Source organism: Dioscorea cayenensis, chromosome 18 (assembly GCF_009730915.1).
Source record: "Dioscorea cayenensis subsp. rotundata cultivar TDr96_F1 chromosome 18, TDr96_F1_v2_PseudoChromosome.rev07_lg8_w22 25.fasta, whole genome shotgun sequence".
In the NCBI taxonomy this organism is placed as follows: Eukaryota; Viridiplantae; Streptophyta; class Magnoliopsida; order Dioscoreales; family Dioscoreaceae; genus Dioscorea; species Dioscorea cayenensis.
The window spans coordinates 3860293-3882252 of record NC_052488.1 but is presented as its reverse complement, the minus strand read 5'-3'; the positions used below and the strand labels follow the sequence as shown (position 1 = coordinate 3882252).

Genomic DNA, 21960 nt, shown 5'->3' with positions numbered 1-21960 from the left:
ATCTGCAAGGTCTCGAAGCTTTGCCGATATGCTTGCTTCCTCACGGCCACCATCGTTGAAGAACCCTGAGATTGTTTCTTGATTATCTCCCACGCATCGTGAGCCGTCTCAGCCTCTGCAATTCTGTCAAGGACCAGCCCATCTACTGCTTGTTGTATGAGACACCTGGCCTTCGCATCCCTCTTCTTACTCTCCTTCTCCTTCCCTTAATCCTCTCCCTTCGGCATTCCATTCTCCACCAAATCCCAGAGATCCTGAGACTGAAAAACTGTTTTCATTCTCAAACTCCATCTCCCATACTCTTCGCCTTTGAAGATCGGGACACAGTGCTGTGTGAGACTCACCGGAGCTTCGCTCGTCATGACCTCCTGCAAGCTCTGATACCACACTGTTACGGATCAATGGCGCCGGTCACCACACAGAACACTCTCTGTTGAAGAGAAGAGGTAAACTAGAACAGAAGAGAAGCAGCAAAGAAACACGGTCAAAGAAAAACAATTTGACTCTCTGAGAATAGCCAATGAGCAAACAGCACTCACTGGTATTAATATATTCAAAACAACATTGACTAACAACTAAACCACAAACTTATAATACCATTGGTTAATGTAAACCACTAGTTGTGTCTCCATTGGTCCACCACCTTAAACCTGATACTATTTAATAATCAAAACACTTAACAAAAGCATTCACATATTAAAACTTCAGTACAACAACCATCTCCATATACCCTGTCGTCCTTACATTCACCCTGCAGCCCATACTTGATCAGAAGACCACCTCCACCTGCACCCATTGTGATGATCATCCTGATCCGACCATGCTTCAATCACTGTGCAGCATTGTCCACACCAATAGTCTCTGACTCCGACCTTGTTTGAAGATCACATAAAACTTTTTGCCTAAACTTTTAATATACTTTTTGCCTTTGCAAACAAATTGGATTAATTTAAAGACAAATAGAGGAGATTACAAGAGTGAATTTGCTGTGGATGGAGGAAGAATCATCGGTAAAGTAAGTGCCATATTCTCAGTATCCGATTTTTCAACTCCAACCAATATCAAATGCTTAATTAATGGTTCATGTAATATATGTTGAAGTTCTGAGCATTATTGGTAAAAGTCCAGTCTTTTTCAAATGATGATGTTTGATGCTACTGATGATCATAGGAAGTCAGCCATTTTTTAAGGTAATCAATTATTGATATTCAAATTATAGCTGCCATAATATTATGTAATCTGAGGTATAATGGATCTTTAAACTATTGGCAAGAGATGCTTGGGGATGATGAGCGGTAGTTGGGTGATGGAGCAGGATGATAAAAAAAAAAAGCATCGTTAGCATTGAACAAAGGTGCACAAAACAGATTGGGCCATTTACAAGCAGGTATGTTATATATATATACTAGTGAGTCAATGTACACTGTCCTGTGTGCCTTGATAATGCCCTTTGCGTGTGTACCGTAAGTGCATTGGTTTGTCATAGTAATAATACCCTGGTGAGTGGGTAGTCGTATCCATAGGGAATAGTGATCAGAAACACAAAGATGGCTATTTAACTAAAGTGAAGATAGATCGATAATGGTGTGAACAATATCATTATGAAAATAAATAAAACGAACAAGAAAGGGAGACGCTATAAAAATTGAGAGGAAAGGCAATTGATAGAAAGTGGGGCACCCGGACATTGCTCCCGCTAGAACTATTACCTCAAGTGCAAAACAAACTATTATGTCTCCTAACTGATGCTTAAGGAGTCATGAATATCCTCAACTACATGGTCCCAAACCTAAGTTTAACCGTGACTAACCCTACACTATGTCCCGGCAGAGAAATCGCTCAGTCTCAACACCTCACACTGTGTAAAGTTGCTTAAAGCTCTAGTGACTCCAAGTGATATACCCTATTTTCTAACATAGATCTAACCCTTTGGTCCAAGCGAAAGACCCCTAGTCACAATTAAGCCCCAGATACTAAGGATTACTTCAACACTTTACTCTATTGCTCGCGCAACTAAGCCCCAGCGGAATTCGTCTCGCACTTCACTCTATTGTGACGGCGAAGAACCCTTGGAACATGGAGGTAGGATAAATCACACCGGAGGGGAAAGCGGACATTCCGCTACCTCTTGACTCACCCTCTCAACCCTCTCCAATCTTGCTTTATCTAATCCTCATGGTGTGTCACTCACTCACAAGGATTACCATTGTAGGTTCTCATCCTTAGTATCACTCTAAGGGAAAACTCATTCAACAAGAATTTAAGATTAGAATTCTGATAAGTGCTTGAGTAGACATATTTTTATATATGTTTTACATGCATTGAACATCATTTTTACCATGGTTTATGTCTCATATTGTGTATTTAGTGTTCTTTTATGCATATAGGTTGTGAATGCCTTGAAGAGTAAAAAGGAAGCAAAGATGGGCTATAAAGACATAATGTTGGGAGTTCTTGTTCAATTCAAGGACAAAGACACAAGAGGAGTTCATAAACGTGGAGATGTGTGCCAACTTCCAAGAAGATTCAAGTCAATTCACTAGTTGGAAGGGCACAAAGGCAACCACATCTTCATATTCCTTCTCTTTGTGAAGATTGCAAGACCTCTCAAAGATACGTCGATGAAGAAAAGTTTTATAGGCTACCACATGGACGTGTGCCCGGACATGTGGCCTCAAGAGAAGAGTGTTTGGACCGCGTTTTGTGAAAAGTAATGTAGCAATTTTACTGTGGCCTACCACATGGACGTGGAAATTCCTGCAGCCCACGCGGGCGCGTGGAAAATCCACATGGGCGCGTGAGGGCACGTGACAGACGCGATCTAAGGCCTATAAATAGCCGTTTTGCCCTATTCTTTCTCGTCTTTTGTGCGGCTCTTGAGGGGTGAGACGGCTAGGGTTTGGAGAGAAGGTCTTTGCAGCTTTGGAGATGCTTCGTCACCAACTTTGATCGATTCCTCCTCCGTCATAGCATCAAGGAAGCCACCGGTGAACCTAGCTTCGGAGTGGGTCCTTCAAGACGTCGAAGCTCTCCATCGAGGCCATCAGTTCATATATAGGGGGGTTTATTTTTATGGTTTTAATGTACTTTCATTCATTGATGGTGTGTTTTGTATGTTGCTCCATGGAGAGCTAAAACCCTAGAGGGTATTTGGGCTTGTGAACCCTAGGATTCTCATCTTTTGTGGATTTGCTTGTCAAGCCTAGGGCACACTTTGCTGAATCAATTCCGACAAAAGCTCCCCCAATAACTATCTTCTAAAGGAACGTAGTGTTGAAAGTCATAGAACCACTCCAAAAACCTTGCCAAAGCCTCTCCAAACCCCAGCCGCAAGCACCTCCAAAGATGGAGAAAAGATGAGAAAAACATAAGGAAAAAGATCCTGAAAACGGGCTTTAGTCGTGACTTAAATAGGGCTGGAATCGGGCATGCACACGGCCATGTGGAAATTCTACACGCCCATGTGAATCTGCAGGAATTGATTCTCTGTGGCCTGTGAACAGTGGCTGCTATAGTAACTTTTCCATATTGATTTTCTATAGTAACCTACTACAGTACTCCTACAAAATACTCCCAAATCCATAATTTTCATCGAGGAAACATGAATAGGCACACATTCGTGCGGTAGATCACATTGCTTCTTCAAGGAAATCACATTTGACGACAATCTTGCTAGCTTTGCACTAGTCGAAACACATGAGTGTGACTGCCTTTATGCCCCTCCACTTTGCGTGTTCACTAGAGCACAACAGAGGTTGGAACACACTCATGTGTCTTTAAGCACAACTTGTGTCTTCCCGTTTGTTCACTCCAAGATTTCATCAATAATGTGCATTTATGATCTACTTTGGCTTCTTTCTTCCATACTTGTCTCCACAACCCTACATGCACAAAAGTAACACAAATACACATGTATGAGCGATAAAATCTGTGAAAAGTAATGCTCATTGTAAGAAAAAGAATACTTTGTATTACTAATACACATGCACTTATCAAACTCCCCCACACTTAAGTTTTTTCTTGTCTTCAAGCAAAAATAAAACATTGTAGCATAGAAGAAAAAAATATTGAAAATTCTTGGCCTTAGGTTCACCAAAAGTATACAAAAGAAGCATTCTACAAGTAAGGTAAATTTCAACACCAAATACGAAAAATCAATGCTCTTGCTAAAAACTCGAATCAAAAGGGATAACAAACCCGAAATCGTGTAAGTGTGTGTAAACTCACTCAAGTCAACCCAATGTATATTCCTCAAAGTTCTAAGTATAAGGGATTTATTTTATTACACAACAAAACAAAACAAAGAGATGGTAGTAGTTTCACACATCCTCTAAGGTAGCCCTTTCCGAAGAGGCCGCTAAGGTGGCTTTCACACTTTCGAGGTGGCAGCTCTTCCTACCGGGGTAGTAGCTTTCACTCATCTCATGAGATAGCTCTTTCTATCATTAGGGCATAACAAGTATCTGACTTATGAGAGCAGCTTCATACTTCATAGGCGGTAGCTCGTTCCACTAGAAATACACAACCATAACCAGTATATATATATATATATTTAGAACTAACATAACACTAGTCCCTTAAACATCAAACTTGAGTTTCCACAATGTTTAATGAGCGAGTAGTGCCACAAATGTCAATCGGGGAAAATTCCTAAAAATTCAAGTAAAAACTAGAGCATGAGAAAATTCAATGTTAAAAATTCTCCTAAACTTAATAATACAATCATTGCAACTAAGTTGAACTACCATTGGCTACGTGAGCATTTCCAGTCAAAAATTATGTAAAGAACATGTGTAATGTGAACTTCCCCCCCACACTTAAGATGTACATTGCCCTCAATGCATGCATGCAAGCACAATAAAATGGATAACAATGAAAAAAATATGTGGAAGTGGGCAATTGAAACAATACTCCTCTGAACTCCTAATGGTATGTTTGATGGAGCTATATTCATTGAGAGTTGAGTTCTAATGGGTTGTGGAGCACACTTGGCCATGTGTAGGTCACATTGACCGTGTCTATGACTAGTCCTCAATTTCCATACTCATAAGACCATTTGCACGTATACACAAGGAGGATTAGTGAAGCTTAACAAAAGCAAAATAAAGATGAGTATATAAAGATAAAGCAATGAAATACAACTTGAGACGACGAAAATAAAAGATAAACTCAAAAGGAAAATCCTTTCTGAGTGATACAAGTCCAAAATAAAATGCGAAAATGAAATACAAAAAATAAATACAAAGAAAATAAAAGACGCCTCAAGCGTCGATGTCTGGTAATATCTCGGGCTCCGCTGTTGCAACTACTGAAATGGATGGTACCTCTGGTGGTGATGGTGCTGCCGGTGATGCCTGAGGAGTGGGGGTCTCATAAAAAAGATTGATGTCGCATCCCACTCGAGTATCTGCAATAAAATATCGAGATGTGCCATCACCTCTGTATCGTTCGCGGCTTGTGTCGCGTCTACGCTGTCAAAGCTGCTGTAGGAACGTTCAAACTTGAAAGATGATAACATCTCCAATATCAGCACACGAATGGCAAGCTCACGAGTCAGTAATAGACAGTGCCAACTCCCCACGGCAAGCAATGGCTCAACCTCATCTGCTATGTCATCGGCCAACTGAATCTCCCTGATCGCACTCACATCTGGGAAATGAGTATGTCCAAACTTCAACCTAGACAAACGGTCAAAGCGAGCCTGATGCTCGGGAATAGCAAACTCTAAGTGCTCAGGCTCTCAAAAATCCTCCCTAGCACGATTCCCGTCTTGCTTCTTTGATCTAGGTGCCATATCTACAAGAATTGAGAAAGAAATCGATCAAATTCACTGAAGGTAACAATACTGCATAAATCCACATGGTCATGTGGAAATTCCACACGCCCGTGTGGATTCACGCGGCGTGAAAACCACACGGTCTCTATGCAGAATCCTCAAAAATACATCTAAATTTCATTCTAAATCACTCTAAAAGAATGCACCAACCATTTAACATGTAAATGAAACAACATTTACCATATTTAAACAGAAGAAATCAAGATTTAGCAAAGAAAAAGAGGAAAAGGGTATAACGATGAGATGAGGATGAAAAACTTGAAAACAACCTAAAACTCGAGGGAAATCCCTCTAAAACAATGGTGAGGAGTCGGGGGAGTACAAGGATGTGTTCTCTGAGTGTTTGGGAGTATAAAGACAAAGAAACGGGAATAGATTTTAAAGAAAAGCCGCGTCTCTTGGCGTTCTACACACCCACACAGGCATGTGGAAATTACCCATTCCCGTGTGACTCCACAAGAGAGCTTCACAGGGACACTCACACGCCCCTATGTGCTCTCGGAATGACACATTTTACCCCTTAACGCACCCACATGCCTATTTGGCTTCTCTGTCCACCTGAGAAGTTTCGCTAAGTGTTCCACATGCCCCTGTGGAAATTCCACACGGGTGTGTGGATTCTCACAGGGTACTCACAGGGGCACTCACACACCCCTGTGTCTTCTTAGGATGGATGAGAAATCTCTGTAGAGATTCACATGTGCGTGTGGAAATTACCCACTCCCGTGTGTAGTTCACAGGGTCATCCACAAGGGCACTAACATGCCCCTGTGTGTTCTCGGGATAGCGCTCTGAACTCTATAGAAAAACGCACACCCGTGTGGAAATTACCCATGGGCGTGCGACTGTCACAAAGTCATTCACAAGGGCATTCACATGCCCCTGTGTCTTCTCGGGATGGACAAGTTGAGCTCTGAATAGAAACACATGCCTGTGTGGAAATTCCACACAGCTGTGTGTCTTCTCTGGATGACTTGGAAAAAATTACAGACTCGGTATAAAATTTCTGCACACTTATACAGATACAGAGCCTGCATTTACTATGAAAAACTAACCAGAGAATCAATAAAAAACACACTCAATAACCAAGAAACTTCGCCAAACACAATTACGCACATGAAAACACCAATGATCCATAAGAAAAGCACAACAATAGCATGTAAAAATCAAGACACCAACACTCAAATCTTTATTCATGCAAATATTAAACTGAAACCTACAAATATAGTAAAGACTTGGGTTGCCTCCTAAGAAGCGCTTGTTTAACGTGACTATGCTTTACGTACCTAACCTTATCTCACGGGGCCTCATAGATGAAGGTTTCCCTCTTGCCCATAACCTGAAAGCATAATGAACATAATTTTTTGAAGGTAGAGGGGGAGTTATGGAGTTTGTTACCGCACAAGTGTTCATCGCCCTTATTCCATTCATGCACATCCCTATTAGCCTTGAGTAGTTTCTTGTAACGTCTTCTTGCACGCTTCATCTTTCGGATCATCATCTTCATGATCCCCGGGGTAGGTTGTACCCTGTCCTCTAGACCAAATGTCATGATTTGTTCATTTTCGACCTCTTGGTCTAGCAACACCTCGTATGGGTCCGGACACATCATTTTCTGTATATATTCATCTATTAGTTCATCGGTAGTGTCAAGAAAATAAAGAGTATAATAAATGTCAAGAGAATGTCTCATGGCTTCGGCGAGGCGATATGTAAGCTTGTCATCCCTAACTCATAATGTCAACTCCCCGCCATTCATGTTGATAAGAGCCTTGGAAGTACATAAGAACGGCCTCCCAAGTATCAATGGGACATCGACATCCTCATCAACATCCAACACTACAAAATCCACAGGAAATATGTACTTGTCAACTTTCACAAGTACATCTTCGATGATGCACCTCGGATGTTTAACTATTTGGTCCGCCAATTGAAGTGTCATCCGAGTGGGCCTAGGCTCTCCCATGCCTAGATTTTGAAAAAACGAGTAAGGCATGACGTTGATGCTAGCCCTTGATTTCTCTAATGCCTTCTTTTCACCCAAATTAACAATAATGCAAGGAATAATGAAGCTTCAGGAGTCATTATTCTTGTTTGGCATATTCTTTTGCAACACCACCCAATATGAAGCATCTAAGATCACAAATGCACTCTCTTCAAACTTCCTCTTGTTGGTCAAGAGCTCCTTGAGAAACTTTGCATAGTGAGGCATTTGAGACAATGCCTCTACAAATAGCATGTTGATATGCAACTGCTTTAATAAACCCAAGAACTTATTGTATTTCTCATCATTTGGTCGTTCTTCAATCTTGAAGGATAAGGGATTCTTGGCTTGTAGGGTGGGGGTGCCACCCTCTTCTCTTTTAGTACTTCCTCAACCTTTATGACCTCGAGTACTTCAACACTAGTCTTCTCATTCAGAAGCCTACCCTCAACTTCCCGACCACTTCTCAAATTGATCGCCTTCACATGTTCTCTCAGATTTGTCTCCGTGTTACTAGGTAAGCTTCCTTAAGGTCTCTCTGATAACGGCTTCGCAATTTGCCCCACTTGAGTCTCTAGATTGTACAATGAAGCGATATGGTTGTGAAGTGTAGCTTCGACCAATTGAAACCTTGTATTTGATAATGACTTTGTAATTTTCTCCACTTGGTCAAAGCTTTCTCTAAATCGGTTATCCGGGTTTCCAAACCTGAAACTTGATTCTCTATGTTTGGGGCTTGTTGCTGTTGTTGTTGGAAACCCGATGGTGTCATTGTCTTCTGTTGCCCTTGATTACTCCATGAATGATTTGGGTGGCTCCTCCAACATGTATTATAGGTATTGCTATATGGATTGTCTTGGTTTCACATTACAACACCCACAAAATCAACTTATTCTACTGAGGATATGCCGCCAATAGAAATCGGGCAATCGGACGAAGCATGTCCTCCCCCATACCCTATGCAACTAGTCAAGGCCACCACTCTAGAAGAAGTTAGAGTGTCTAACTTCTTGCTCAATGATTCAACCTGGGCCGCCAATAAAGTAACTGCATCAATCTCATGAAGTCCGGCTACCTTCTTTATGTCCCTTGTGTTCCACTGATAACTATTCATAGCCATTTCTTCAATGAGATGTCGGGCCTCGTCGGGAATCTTGCTTCCTAAGGTACCTCCTATTGCAACATCAAGAATCTGTCTTGTGCTTGTGTTCAACCCATTATAGAAAGTCTGAATGATCATCCACTCGGGGAACCCATGTTGAGGACATTTCCGCAGGAGCTCCTTGAACCTATCCCATGTCTCAAAAAGAGACTCCAATTCCGTTTGCACAAAGGAGGATATCTCATTCCTGAGCTTTGCAAATTTTCCAAGAGGAAAATATCGGGTAAAAAAAGCATCTACCACCTCCTCCCAAGTAGTAATCGATGCTCTAGGTAATGAATATAGCCACTGCTTGGCTCTTCCCTTCAAGGAAAATGGGAAGGCCCTCAATTTGATAGCATCATCTGTAAAACCATTAATCTTAAGCATGTCGCACACTTCAAAATAATTCTCAATGTGGTTGTTTAGATCCTCATCGGCCAAACCATTAAATTGTGCCAACTGCTGTATCATCTGAATGAATGGTGGCTTAGGCTCAAAATTCTGAGGCGTAATCGGTTGTCGCACAATACTAGACTGTGTGCCCAAAACTGCGGGTCTTACATAATCTGATAGTGTCCTCTGCTGAATGAAAGGAAAGGAAAAGAAATAAAAAGAACAAGAAAGGAAGATGATGTAAAAAACGAGAGGAAAGACAATCGATAGAAAGTGGGGCACCCGGACATTGCTCCCCCTAGGATTATTGACTCAATTGCAAAACCAACTATTATGTCTCCTAATTGATGCTTAATGAGTCATGGAAATCCTCAAATACACGGTCCTAAACCTAAGGTCAACCGTGACTAACGCTACACTATGTCCCGACGGAGAAATTGCTCAGTATCAACATCTCACACTGTGCATAGTTGCTTAAAGCTCTAGGGACTGCAAGTGATAAACCCTATTCCCTAACATAGATCTAACCTTTGGTGTAGGTGAAAGACTCCTAGTCATAATTAAGTCCCAGTTAGTAAGGATTACTTTGACGCTTCACTCTATTGCTTGTGTAACTAAGCCCTAGCGGAGCTCGCCTCTTAGCACATCACTCTATTGTGACCTCAAAGAACCCTTGGAATGTGGAGGTAGGATAAATCACACTAGAGGGAAAAAGGGACGTTCCGCTACCTCTCGACTCACCCTCTCGACCCTCTCTAATCTTGCTTTGTCTAACCCTCATGGTGTGTCACTTACTCACAAGGATTACCAATGTAGGTTCCCAACCCTAGTGTCACTCTAAGGGAAAATTCATTCAACAAGCATTCAAGATTAGAACTCAGTTAAAGACATCAATTAAAGAAACAAAATAGAAAGGTCAAAGAAACAATATCATCATAGGGTTTACAAGTCCAAGTACCCAGTAGGGCTTTAGCTCTCCATGGAGCAAGATACAATCAATAATGAAATCGAAAGTAAAATCATGCAGTCCATAAATAAAACCCCCTTGAAGTCCGTATCGATGCCGATGAAAGCTCCCCCAATAACTATCTTCCAAAGGAACACGGTGTTATAGCCATAGAACCACTACCAAAACCTTGCCAAAGTCTCCCCAAATCCTAGTTGCGAGTGCCTCCAAAGATGGAGAAAAGATGAGAAAAAGATAGGGAAAAGATAGTGAAAACGGGCTGAAATTGCGACTTAAATAGGGCTGGAATTGGGCATCCACACAGGCATATGCAAATTCCACACGCCCGTGTGAATCTGCAGGAATTAATTTCCTGCGGCCTGTGAACAGTGAATGCTATAGTAATATTTCTACAGTGGTTTTCTACAATACCTTGCTACAGTACTCCACCAAAATACTCCTGAATCCACACTTTTCATCGAGTCCAGATAAATTGACACACATTCATGCGGTAGATCGCGTTGCTTCTTCAACAAAATCACATTTGACGACAATATTGCTAGCTTTGCAGAAGTCGAAACACATGATTGTGACTGCCTTTGTGCTCCTCCACTTCACATGTTCACTAGAGCACAATAGAGGTTGTCACACACTCACTTGTCTTTGAGCACAACTTGTGTCTTCATGTGTGTTCACTCCAGGATTTTATCAACAACATGCATTCACGATCTACTTTGGCTTCTTTCTTCCATACTTATCTCCACAACCTTACATGCACAAAAGTAACACAAATACACATGTATGAGCGATAAAATCTGAGAAAAGTAATGCTCATTATAAGAAAAGAATACTTCGTATTACTAATACATAAGCACTTATCATGCCTGTAGGATGATGAAAAATTCAAGCTTTAAACTTATACGAATGGCAAATTGAAAAAATTAGGTTGATAGCCAAACATGTCATAGACACTTATAAAGCATTTTGAAGATGAGAATGTGTCAATGGTGTGTGTGCGTGTGCATAAACTTTTACTTGTGTGTTACTGTATGTACAAATGAATTCACCAGATAAATAATCTAATGGTTGTTGATCTGTAATAATTAATCAGTGGAAAATATATTTTACAGTTGATAAAGCAACCAACACAAGCAATAGTTAAAGTAGCCTTCACCAGGAAATGACATGCCGCAATCTGTGTATGGAGTGTTTTAATGAGCACTAGTTGTTGCATCGATGCACCTGAATTGGTCACATCTAATGCAATCTTGTATGGAGTTTATTGCCTTGGTGGATGGGGAAGACTATCTCATCTGAATACTCTTCTTATTATTGTTTATTCTTACTTGCTTATTATGTTATATTTATGAAGACAAGTTCCCATTTGAGATGTCTCACGTCAACTTCTTTAGAAAAAGTCAAAATTCTCTACCGGCTCTCTAGCTTGATATATGTTCAAAAATAATTCTTATAGTCTCACTGGCATGGCATAACATCAAATATTTTCTTGCACTGAGGATTTAGCTTTAATTTTGACTTTTTTACTTGTGTTGCTAAAACACGCTTTGTTTTGCTGACATACAGAGTTCTAGCTTTACCTCATCCAAGTCTCACATTCTTCAAAAATTGCCTTCACTTTGAGGCAATCCTTGCTTTTGCCAGAGACTCTGATGGTGTTGCAAATGCTCGTAAGTTGTACGAGTTAGCTCTAGCCATTTATAATCTAATTACAAATTTATGAAATAATTACTACATGATGGAAATAAAGGTGCTTTTTTTTGTCTAATCCTATTTTATTTTCATTAATTCATTGATGCTTTTATCAATATTTTCACCTATGTCTACTCAATTGTTAATTTGTTTTTTATGAAATGTAGATTAGAACATCTGAAATAGCTACTGCAGTGTAATTGAGTGCTCGGAAGCTCAAGGGTACTACTGAGTCGGAAAGTCTGATCTTAACTGTGTTGGCGATCAGTTTTACCTGTTTAGTCCAGACATTTGTGATGTTACATATTTTATAACTTTTCTTGCTGCATTTGTTGCCAGATTTGATTGAAAATATTTGTTTATTTGTTCTTTCAAACCTTCAAATGTCTGAATTAAGAAATTTTGCTGGCAAATTCTATGGTTTGTAGATTTTTGTCTCAAATATATATATATTGTTATATATTTTTGTTTGTCTTTATTGAAATCAGATTTAATTAGTTATTAACACATTTACTCAATTTAGGTTTATAGCAGTAGATTTTCTTTACAGCTATATATAGAGATACTAAATAAATCTATAGAACTTATAGTGGTAAAACATGTTTCGTCACTATAAAATTTATAGTGGCAAAATTTTTCATTGTTATAGATAATTATGTAGCTCCAACCTTAAAAGATGAGATAGCGGCAAAAGTGTACATTTGTCACAAAAAAAATATAGCAACCAAGGATTTAGCGGCTAATTGGATATCCACTGCTAAAGGGTTATTGAGGCTAAAATGAGATTTATAGCAGTAGATTTTTTTCACCGCTATAAGCCTTATTTCTTGTAGTGCTAATTTTGCCATAAGGTTCTAATAAAGCTTTTTAAGTTATTTTTTTTCTTAAAATATAAAAAACAAACATAAGACCATGTTCGGACCACTTTTAATGCTGATACTAACCCTGTTTACCATCATAGCTAAGAGATATACTTAATTGATATAATCATAGTTTACATTTCTTTAACTCATTAATTAATTAAGTATTAAGTGTGACCTTAGATTAACTAAATTATGAAGATCTAGTTAGCTACCAGAATGGTGTCATATGCCATTTGTTAAGTATGTAACCTTCTGGTACATTTGTTCTAATCAATTTATCTATTCCTTGTGCTTTGGGCCAACCTAAGTTTGGTGCACTTCTACTATTCATGATAATTTTAACTACTAAACTAAAGGAGATAATAAAAGATTAAAACTAAAGGTGGCTCTAACGCATGTTGGGTTTTTTTTTGTGGTCTAATATGATATTTTATACGTGGAAAAGCTATACAATAAAATATACAAACCTTTATTTAGTACATAAAAATAATTTACATGAACTTTCTGCGCCAATTTAAACAATATGGCACTTCGCATTCCCTTCTCTTGCAAAATAAATAAATAAACGAAACAACTTACCAAGTTAGCAAACAAACCCTTAATGCTGATAATAATAATAATAATAATAATAATAATAATATATCTCACAGGAAATGGGCAATTAAAAATATTATGAAACTGATATATTTGGAATCTTTTGAAACAATTACTTCGATAGACAATACATCATTATGATCGGAATCTATATTCGTAAAGGAAACAAATTTATGGGATTGAAATTCGGGATAAATAATTTATTCAATTTCTCAATATTTTTAAATTATTATCATAATTTAGTACTATATAGTATAGTATAGTTTCAAAAAAGGAGAAATGACAAGTATAGGAAAAAAAACAAACAAAAAACTTAAAACTAGAGAAGAGAAACACAAGAAAAGAAAAAACGCAAGGACCAAACAGAATTAAGAGGCCATCACCAGGGTAATGCACTCCTAAAGTCCACAAAATTGGAAAAAAGAACAAAAGAGAAAAAAGAAAGAAGGTCCCACAATGAGATGGAATCCAAGATGTCAAAACCTCTAAAAGAGATTGAGAATGTGAATGTAAAGTTAAGGCTTACTAAATGAACACCCAGATACTTTCAATAAATTCACGCCTAAGTAAGAGGTGATATGTTGTTTCTGAGTCTTTGTGACACAAAACACAAATATTAGTAGCGATTTGTATGTTGCAACCTTTTTTTGCTAGATTTGTAATAGTTAGAATTTTATCTCATTAGCTAGCCAACATAAGAGAGATATTTTACTCAGGCATTCCAATTTCCAAAATAGGGGGTATAGAGCACTACAAGTTCCACCATCAGTGAGAAACTTATAAAAAGAATGTATAAAAAAAACTTCTGTTGCTCTTCAAAGTCCAAGTTTCACATCGTCATGATTATTGGAGCAATCTGGTATAGACGTTAGGAGAGGCAAAATTTCAGTAGGTTAAGCTGTTCGAAAAATCATCTCCTGTGAGGGAAAGTCATGTGAATTGTCTGATCATAATCTAAGGGAAGTTACAATCACTGAAAAGATCAGGTCATAAGTCTTTGGGTACTCTACCTCCTAGCCAATTATCTAACCATAATAGCATCGAGTCATCATTTTTCACAATTTTTGAGGTACAAAATCTAAAAGGAGGGAAAATTGGTGTAATGCCTATGCAGATGAATGGTTTATTCTTAGGTGGTGAGTGGAAGAACAATCAGTGAGGTCCTCTATTCAAGTAATTAAGGTGAATGATTTTAGATCAATAGCCTTTTTAACGAAAAAATATTTTCCACCACCACTTGCCTAATAGAGCTTTGTTGAAATTCCAGCCTATTTAAAGCTGTGATTTCAGCTTGATTGGAGGGATCTTTTTCCTATCTTTTGCACATCTCTTCACCATCTTTGTGGGCGCACACGGCTATGGTTTAGAGGGGTTTTCGCAAGGCTTTTGGAGTAGTTCTATGGCTTTCAACACAGCGTTTCTTTGGAAGATAGTTATTGGGGGAGCTTTCATCGGCATCGATTCGGCGAGGTGTTCCCTAGGCTTGATGAGGGAACCTTTGTAAAAGACACGGCCACTCCACAAGACCATCGACACGAATACCAATGGGATTTTACCTATTGATTGCATATCTTTACTTTTAATTTCATTATTGATTGTATTTTGCTCCATAGAGAGCTAAACCCCTAGAGGGTGCTTGGGCTTGTAAACCCTAGGATGTTATTGTTTCATTGACCTTTTATTATGTTTTTTTTAATTGATGTCTTCAATTGAGTTCCAATCTTGAATACTTGTTGAGTTAATTTTCACTTAGAATGACACTAAGGTTGAGAGTCCATCTTGGTAATCTTTGTGGATGAATGACACACCATGAGGGTTAGACAATGCTAGATTGGAGAAGGTTGAGAGGGTGAGTAGAGGGGTAGCGTAACGTCCCCTTTCTCCTCCTATGTGATGTATCTAACCTCCACATTCCAAGAGTTCTTTACGGTCACAATAGAGTGAAGTGCTAAAAGACAAACTCCGCTAGGGCTTAACTGTGCGAGCAAAAGAGTGAAGTGTTGAAGTAATCCTTAGTATTTGGGGCTTAATTGTGACTATGGGTCTTTCGCCTGGACTAAAGGGTTAGATCTACATAAAGGAATAGGGTTTATCACTTGGAGTCCCTAGAGCTTTATGCAACCTTGCACAGTGTGAGGCGTCAAGACTAAGCAATTTCTCCATCGGGGCATAGTGTAGGGCTAGTCACAGTTAACCTTAGATTTGGCACCGTGTGTTTTAGGATTTCCACGACTCATTAAGCATCAGTTGAGAAACATAATGGTTGGTCTTGCACTTGAAGCAATAGTACTAGGGTGAGTAATGTCCGGGTGGCCCAATTTCTGCCGACTTCCTCTCCAATCTTTTTTCGCGCATCCTTCTTCTTTCCATATTTCTATTTTCATTGATTTTGTTCACACCACTATCAATTTATCATTATTCTAGTTAAATAGCAATCTTTGTGTTTCTAATCACTATTCACTATGGATACGACTACCCACTCACTAGGGTATTATTACTTCTATAAACCCGTGCACTTGCGATTAACACGCAAAATGGCATTGTCAAGTTTTTGGCACCGTTGCCGGGGAGTAGGCATTTTAGAAACACTTTGCACTTTGCTATTTTAGCTATTCACCATTTATTCTATTTCACACTTTCTTATTCTTCTATCGTTCTGATTTGATTTTCTTTCTTTGGTTGTAGCTCCAGGTTATGACCCGAGGGAACCCTTTGACATTGGTTGAAGGAGATCTTGAATTTGAACAAACACTTCAAAGAAGAGGAAAAGAATCTGTGTAAGAACAGTCAAATCAAGCTGAGGTAGAAGGTGAAGGGTCAGAAAATAGAGCAGAATAGAATGAATAGCCGAGGACACTATCAAATTATGCCAGACCCGCAGTTCTGGGCACACAGTCTAATTTTGTGCGGCCATCGATTACAGCTCAGAACTTTGAGCTAAAGCTAGTATTCATCCAAATGATGTAACAATCAGCACAATTTAATGATTTGGCAAGGAAAGATCAGAACAACCACATTGAGAACTTCTTGGAAGTGTGTGACATGCTTAAGATTAATGGAGTTATAGATGATACTATCAGATTAAGGACCTTCCCATTTTCCTTAAAGGGGAGAGCAAAGCAGTGGCTACATTACCTAAAGCATCAATTTCTACCTGGGAGGAAATGGTAGAAGCTTTTCTTGCCCGATATTTCCCTCGTGGAAAATCTACGAAGCTCAGGAATGAAATTTCCTTCTTTGTGCAAATGGAATTGGAGTCTCTTTTTGAGATATGGGATAGGTTCAAGGAGCTCCTGCGGAAATGTCCTCAACATGGGTCCCCCGAGTGGATTATCATTTAGACTTTCTATAATAGGTTGAACCCGAGCACAAGACAGTTACTTGATGCTGCAACAGGAGGTATCTTAGGAAGCAAGACCCCTGAAGAACCCCGACATCTCATTGAAGAAATGACCATGAATAGTTATCAGTTAAACATAAGAGACAAAAAACAAATAGCCGGACTTTATGAGATCGATGCAGTTACTTCATTGGCGACTTAGGTTGAGTCATTGAGCAAGAAGTTAGATACTCTATCTTCTCCTAGAGTGGCGGCCTTGACTAGTTGCACTGGGTGTGGGATAGGACATGCTTCATCTGAATGCCCGATTTTTATTGGTGGTATATCCTAAGTAGAACAAGTGGATTTTATAGGTAACGCAATGAGAAACAAAGGCAATCCATATAGCAACACCTACAATCCGAGTTGGAGGAGCTACCTGAATCTTTCATGGAATAGTCAAGGGCAATAAAAGACCATGGCACCACCAGGTTTCCAACAACAACAAGTCCGGGCCATGGAGAATCGCATTTCATGTTTGGAAACCCGGATGACCAATCTAGAGAAAGTTTTGACCAAGTTCATCCAATCATCAGATACAAGGTTTCAATCGGTCGAAGCTACACTTCGCAACCACACTGCTTAATTGCACGATTTAGAGAATCAATTGGGGCAAATTGCGAAGTCATTATTGGAGAGACCTCAAGGAAGCTTGCCTAGTAACAGTGAAACTAATCCAAGAGAACATGTGAAGGCGATAACTTTGAGAAGTGGTTGTGAGGTTGAAGATAGGCTTCCTAGTAAGAAGACCAATGTTGAAGTACCCGAGATTGTGAAAATTGAGGAAAGAGCCAAAGAGAAGAAGGTGATACCCCCACCTTACAAGCCAAGAATCCCTTATCCTTTAAGATTGAAGAATGACCAAAATGATGAGCAATATAAGAAGTTCTTGGGTCTATTCAAGTAGTTGCATGTCAACATTCTATTTGTAGAGGCGTTGTCTCAAATGCCTTGCTATGTAAAGTTTCTGAAGAACCTTTTGACCAACAAGAGGAAGTTGGAGGAGAGTGCGTCTGTGATTCTAGATGCTTCATGTTCGGCGGTGTTGCAAAAGAATATGCCGAATAAGAAGAAAGACCCTGCAAGCTTCATCATTCCATACAACACTAGTAATTTGGGTGAAGAGAAAGCATTGGCGTATTCAAGGGCTAGCATCAACGTCATGCCTTACTCATTCTTTCAAAAACTAGGCTTGAGAGAGCTTAGGCCCACTCGGATGACACTTCAATTGGCGGACCAAATGGTGAGACATTTGAGGGGCATCATCAAAGATGTAATTGTGAAAGTTGATAAGTACATATTTCCTGTGAACTAAGTAGTGTTGGATGTTGATGAGGATGTCAATGTCCCATTGATACATGGGAGGCCGTTCTTGCGTACTTCCAAGGCTCTTATCGACATGGATGGTGGAGAGTTGACTTTACAAGTTGGGGATGACAAGCTTACATATCGCCTCACCGAAGCCATGAAACATTCTCTAGACTTTGATGATACTCTCTACTTTCTTGACACTACCGATGAACTAATAGATGAATACGTGCAGGAAATTATGTGTCCGGACCCGTACAAGGGGTTACTAGACCAAGAGATGGAGAATGAAGAAGTTTTGATGTTTGGACTAGAGGACAAGGTGCAACCTACCCCTTGGATCATGAAGAATATGATCCAAAAAATGAAGCAAGCAAAGAAACGTCACAAGAAATGCCACAAGGCTAATGGGGATGTGTAACAACGAAGTAAGGGTGATGTATCTTCATGTAGTAACATGCTCGACAACTTCCCCTCTACCTTGAAAATATTATGTTCATCATTCTTTTAGGTTATGGGTAAGAGGGAAACATTCATCTATGAGCCCCCGTAAGGTAAGAAGAGGAGCATTAAGCTTACTGACATTAAACAAGCGCTTTTTGGGAGGTAACGCAAGTCTTTACTGTTTTCTAGGTTTTAGTTTAGTGCTTGCATGAATAAGAGCTTGAGTGTTGCTGTCGTAATCTTTTACATGCTTTTGTTGTGATTTTCTCATCGATCATTGGTGTTTTCGTGTGCTTAGTTTTGATTAGCAAAGTTCTTGGTTGTTTGAGCATGTTTTGCATGATTCTCTCGTCAGTTGTTCATAATGTAGACAGGCTCTAAGTATGTGTAAATGTGCAGAAATTTTCTGCAGAGTCTGTCATTTCTCTAAGTCATCTAGAGAAGACACACGGCTGTGTGAAATTTCTACACGGGCGTGTGTTTCTGTTCAGAGCTCAACATCTCCGTCCCGAGAAGATATAGGGGTGTGTGAATGCCCCTGTGAATAACCTTGTAACGATCACACGCTCGTGGTAATTTCCACATGGTTGTGTGTTTCTTTGCAGAGTTCAGAGCTCTATCCCGAGAAGACACAAGGGCGTGTGTCTGCCCCTATGGATAACCTTGTGAATTACACACGGGCATGGGTAATTTCCACAAGCCCGTGTGAAACTCTGCAAAGAGTTCTCATCCATCCCAAGAAGGCACAGGGGCATGTGAGTATCCTTATGAGTGGCCCTTGTGAAGATCCTAGGCCATGTGGAATTTCCACACGGGCGTGTGAAACACTTAGAGAAATTTCTCAGACAGACAAAGAAGCCACAGGGGCATGTGGGTGCCCTTGTAGGTCGTGCACACCGGCGTGGGAAATTTCCACACGCCTATGTTGATGCATTCAGAGAAAAAGTATGCTATCCCGAGAGCACATAAGGGCGTGTGTCTGCCCATGTGAAGCTCCCCTGTGGAGTCACACGGGCGTGGGTAATTTTCACACGCCCGTGTGGATGTACAGAATTCAAAAGTGCACAATTTTTCTTTAAAAATCTTCTTCGCCTTTTCATTTTCGCACTCCTAAACACCCAGAGAATGCATCGTTTGCTTTCTCGACCTTGTTGGAATCTAATTGAAGGGATTTTAGGGTTTTTGCTAGCCGATTTTAAGGATTTCAGTCTTATTTCACCGGTAAACCCTCTTTCTCCTTTACTTTGCCCAATCTTGATTTATTTGGTTTAAACTGGAGAATGTTGCTTTGTTCTAAGAATTAAATGGTTCGTGCATGCATTAGAGTCGTTTTGAAGAGAAATTTTGATGTATTTTGTGGATTTTGGCATAGTGGTGATGCGGTTTCCACGCCCCGTGGATCCCCACGGGCGTGTGGAATTTTCACACGACCATGTGGATTCCTGTAGTATTGTTTGTGAGTTTATTCGATCGATTCTCATTTTAATTTTTGCAGATATGGCTTCTATGTCAAAGAAAGCTACCTGCAAACATCCCAGAGAGCATTCTCCTAAGCTGGATCACATGGAGTTAGCCATTCCCGAACACAAGGCTCGGTTTGAGCGACTATCGAAGCTCAAGTTCTGTCAAACACAATTCCCAGACTTGAGCGCGCTCAGGGAGATTTAGCTGGTAGATGATATGGCTAATGAGGTAGGGGAGCTTCTTTCTATGGGCTGGTAGAGGAGGTTATTGTCTATTAGGGAGCCAGCTATTCATGCATTGACACTAGAGGTTTTGGCATCGTTCGAGTTCGACCAATCATATTTGAGTTTTGATAGTGTTGAAACCATATAGTTCAGAGAATTTGGACATTAGTATACTATGAGTACCATACAGTTTTCGATTTGGTTGGGACTGTATGACAAGATTTTACTACCACTGAGTATGACCGATTATCGACTGACTATCCTAGTAATTTAACTCCTCAGAGAGCATACAGGAGTTTATGTGGTCATGGTCAGTATGAGTAGGGAGTGTCAAAGGCTTCATGCCTCTCTCGAGTGAGCTACAGATATATCTACGCAGTCTTGACCAGGTCAGTGAGTGGCCATTTGGATAGTACCGGAGTTTTTAGCAGACAAGAGCTACTTTACTTATACTCCATGGTGTAGAGCGAGTCGATTCACTTGGGACACATCATGTCGCAGTATTTGAGGCATCAGGCCCATACATTTCTAGACTTATTCTGGGGATGGGTCTTCTGGACGCTATCAAAAGAGCTGAGAAAATGATTATACCAGCACCCCTCGGCTTAGAGACGATGAGACTTATGGGCATGATCTTACGCTACAAAGATAGTGTGTATGTGCTGAACATGCCCTATCCAAAGGCAGTTGAGGCTGAGGGAATTGCAGTAGAGGGATCTCAGCAAGCACAAAATCCCTGGCAGGTGCAAATAGAGATAGAGGCAACTTTCACAGCATAGGAGCCACCTCCCATGTGCATTTTCTCTCCACCTCAAGCCCATGATCATTTTGAAAGGCTCGAGAGTGCTGTGGGAGTATTACAGGCAGACCTAACTAAGGTTTGTGCTATACATGCTGAGAAGCACACTAAGGTGATGGCCTGTCTCAACATCTTACAGCAATTATTAAAGCGATATGTGACCTTATCATTCATCATGAGGACCGGAGCCCCACTGACCCCTCTAGCATCACCGGCACCATCATCACCAGTTTTAGCATTACCGATTGATCCACCTACTTCACCAGTACCAGCACTTATCAAACTCTCCCACACTTAAGCTTTTGGTTATCCTCAAGCAAAAATAAAACATTGAACCTTAGAAGAAGGAAATATTGAAAGTGCTTAGCCTTAGGTTCACCAAAGCATGCAAGCGAAGCATTCTACAAGTAAGGGAAATTTCAACACTAAATACGAAAAATCATTGCTCTACCTAACAACTATAATAAAAAAGGACAACAAACCCGAAATCGTGTAAGTGTGTGTAAAGTCACTCAAGTCGACCCAACTTATACTCCTCAAAGTCCTATGTATAAGGGACTTATTTATCTACAAAACACCACAAAATAAAGAGATGGTAGTAGCTTCACACATCCTTTAATGTAGCCCTTTCCAAAGTGGCCACTAAGATGGATTCCACACTTTCGAGGTGGTAACTCTTTCCACCAGGGTAGTAGCTTTCACTCATTCCGTGAGTTAGCTCTTTCTCTCATTAGGGCATAACTAATATCCGACTTATGAGAGTAGCTTCATACTTCATAGGTGGTAGCTCTTTCCACCCCAAATGCACAACTAAAACAAGAATATTTCTCTTTTTATTTTTTTCAGCAAAATTAACTCTAGAAAGCAGAACT

At 39.9% G+C, this 21960-nt stretch overlaps 2 non-coding genes across 2 annotated transcripts; one reads left to right on the top strand and one right to left on the bottom strand.

Annotated features, from left to right (window-relative positions):
* The first annotated feature begins 9070 nt into the window (after window positions 1-9070).
* On the top strand, window positions 9071-9177 carry LOC120283211. The gene has a single exon (XR_005543206.1). It is a non-coding gene; the product is annotated as a small nucleolar RNA R71 (small nucleolar RNA).
* A 7505-nt stretch (window positions 9178-16682) lies between these two features.
* On the bottom strand, window positions 16683-16789 carry LOC120283047. Its single transcript, XR_005543051.1, has one exon. It is a non-coding gene; the product is annotated as a small nucleolar RNA R71 (small nucleolar RNA).
* Between the last annotated feature and the right edge of the window lie 5171 nt (window positions 16790-21960).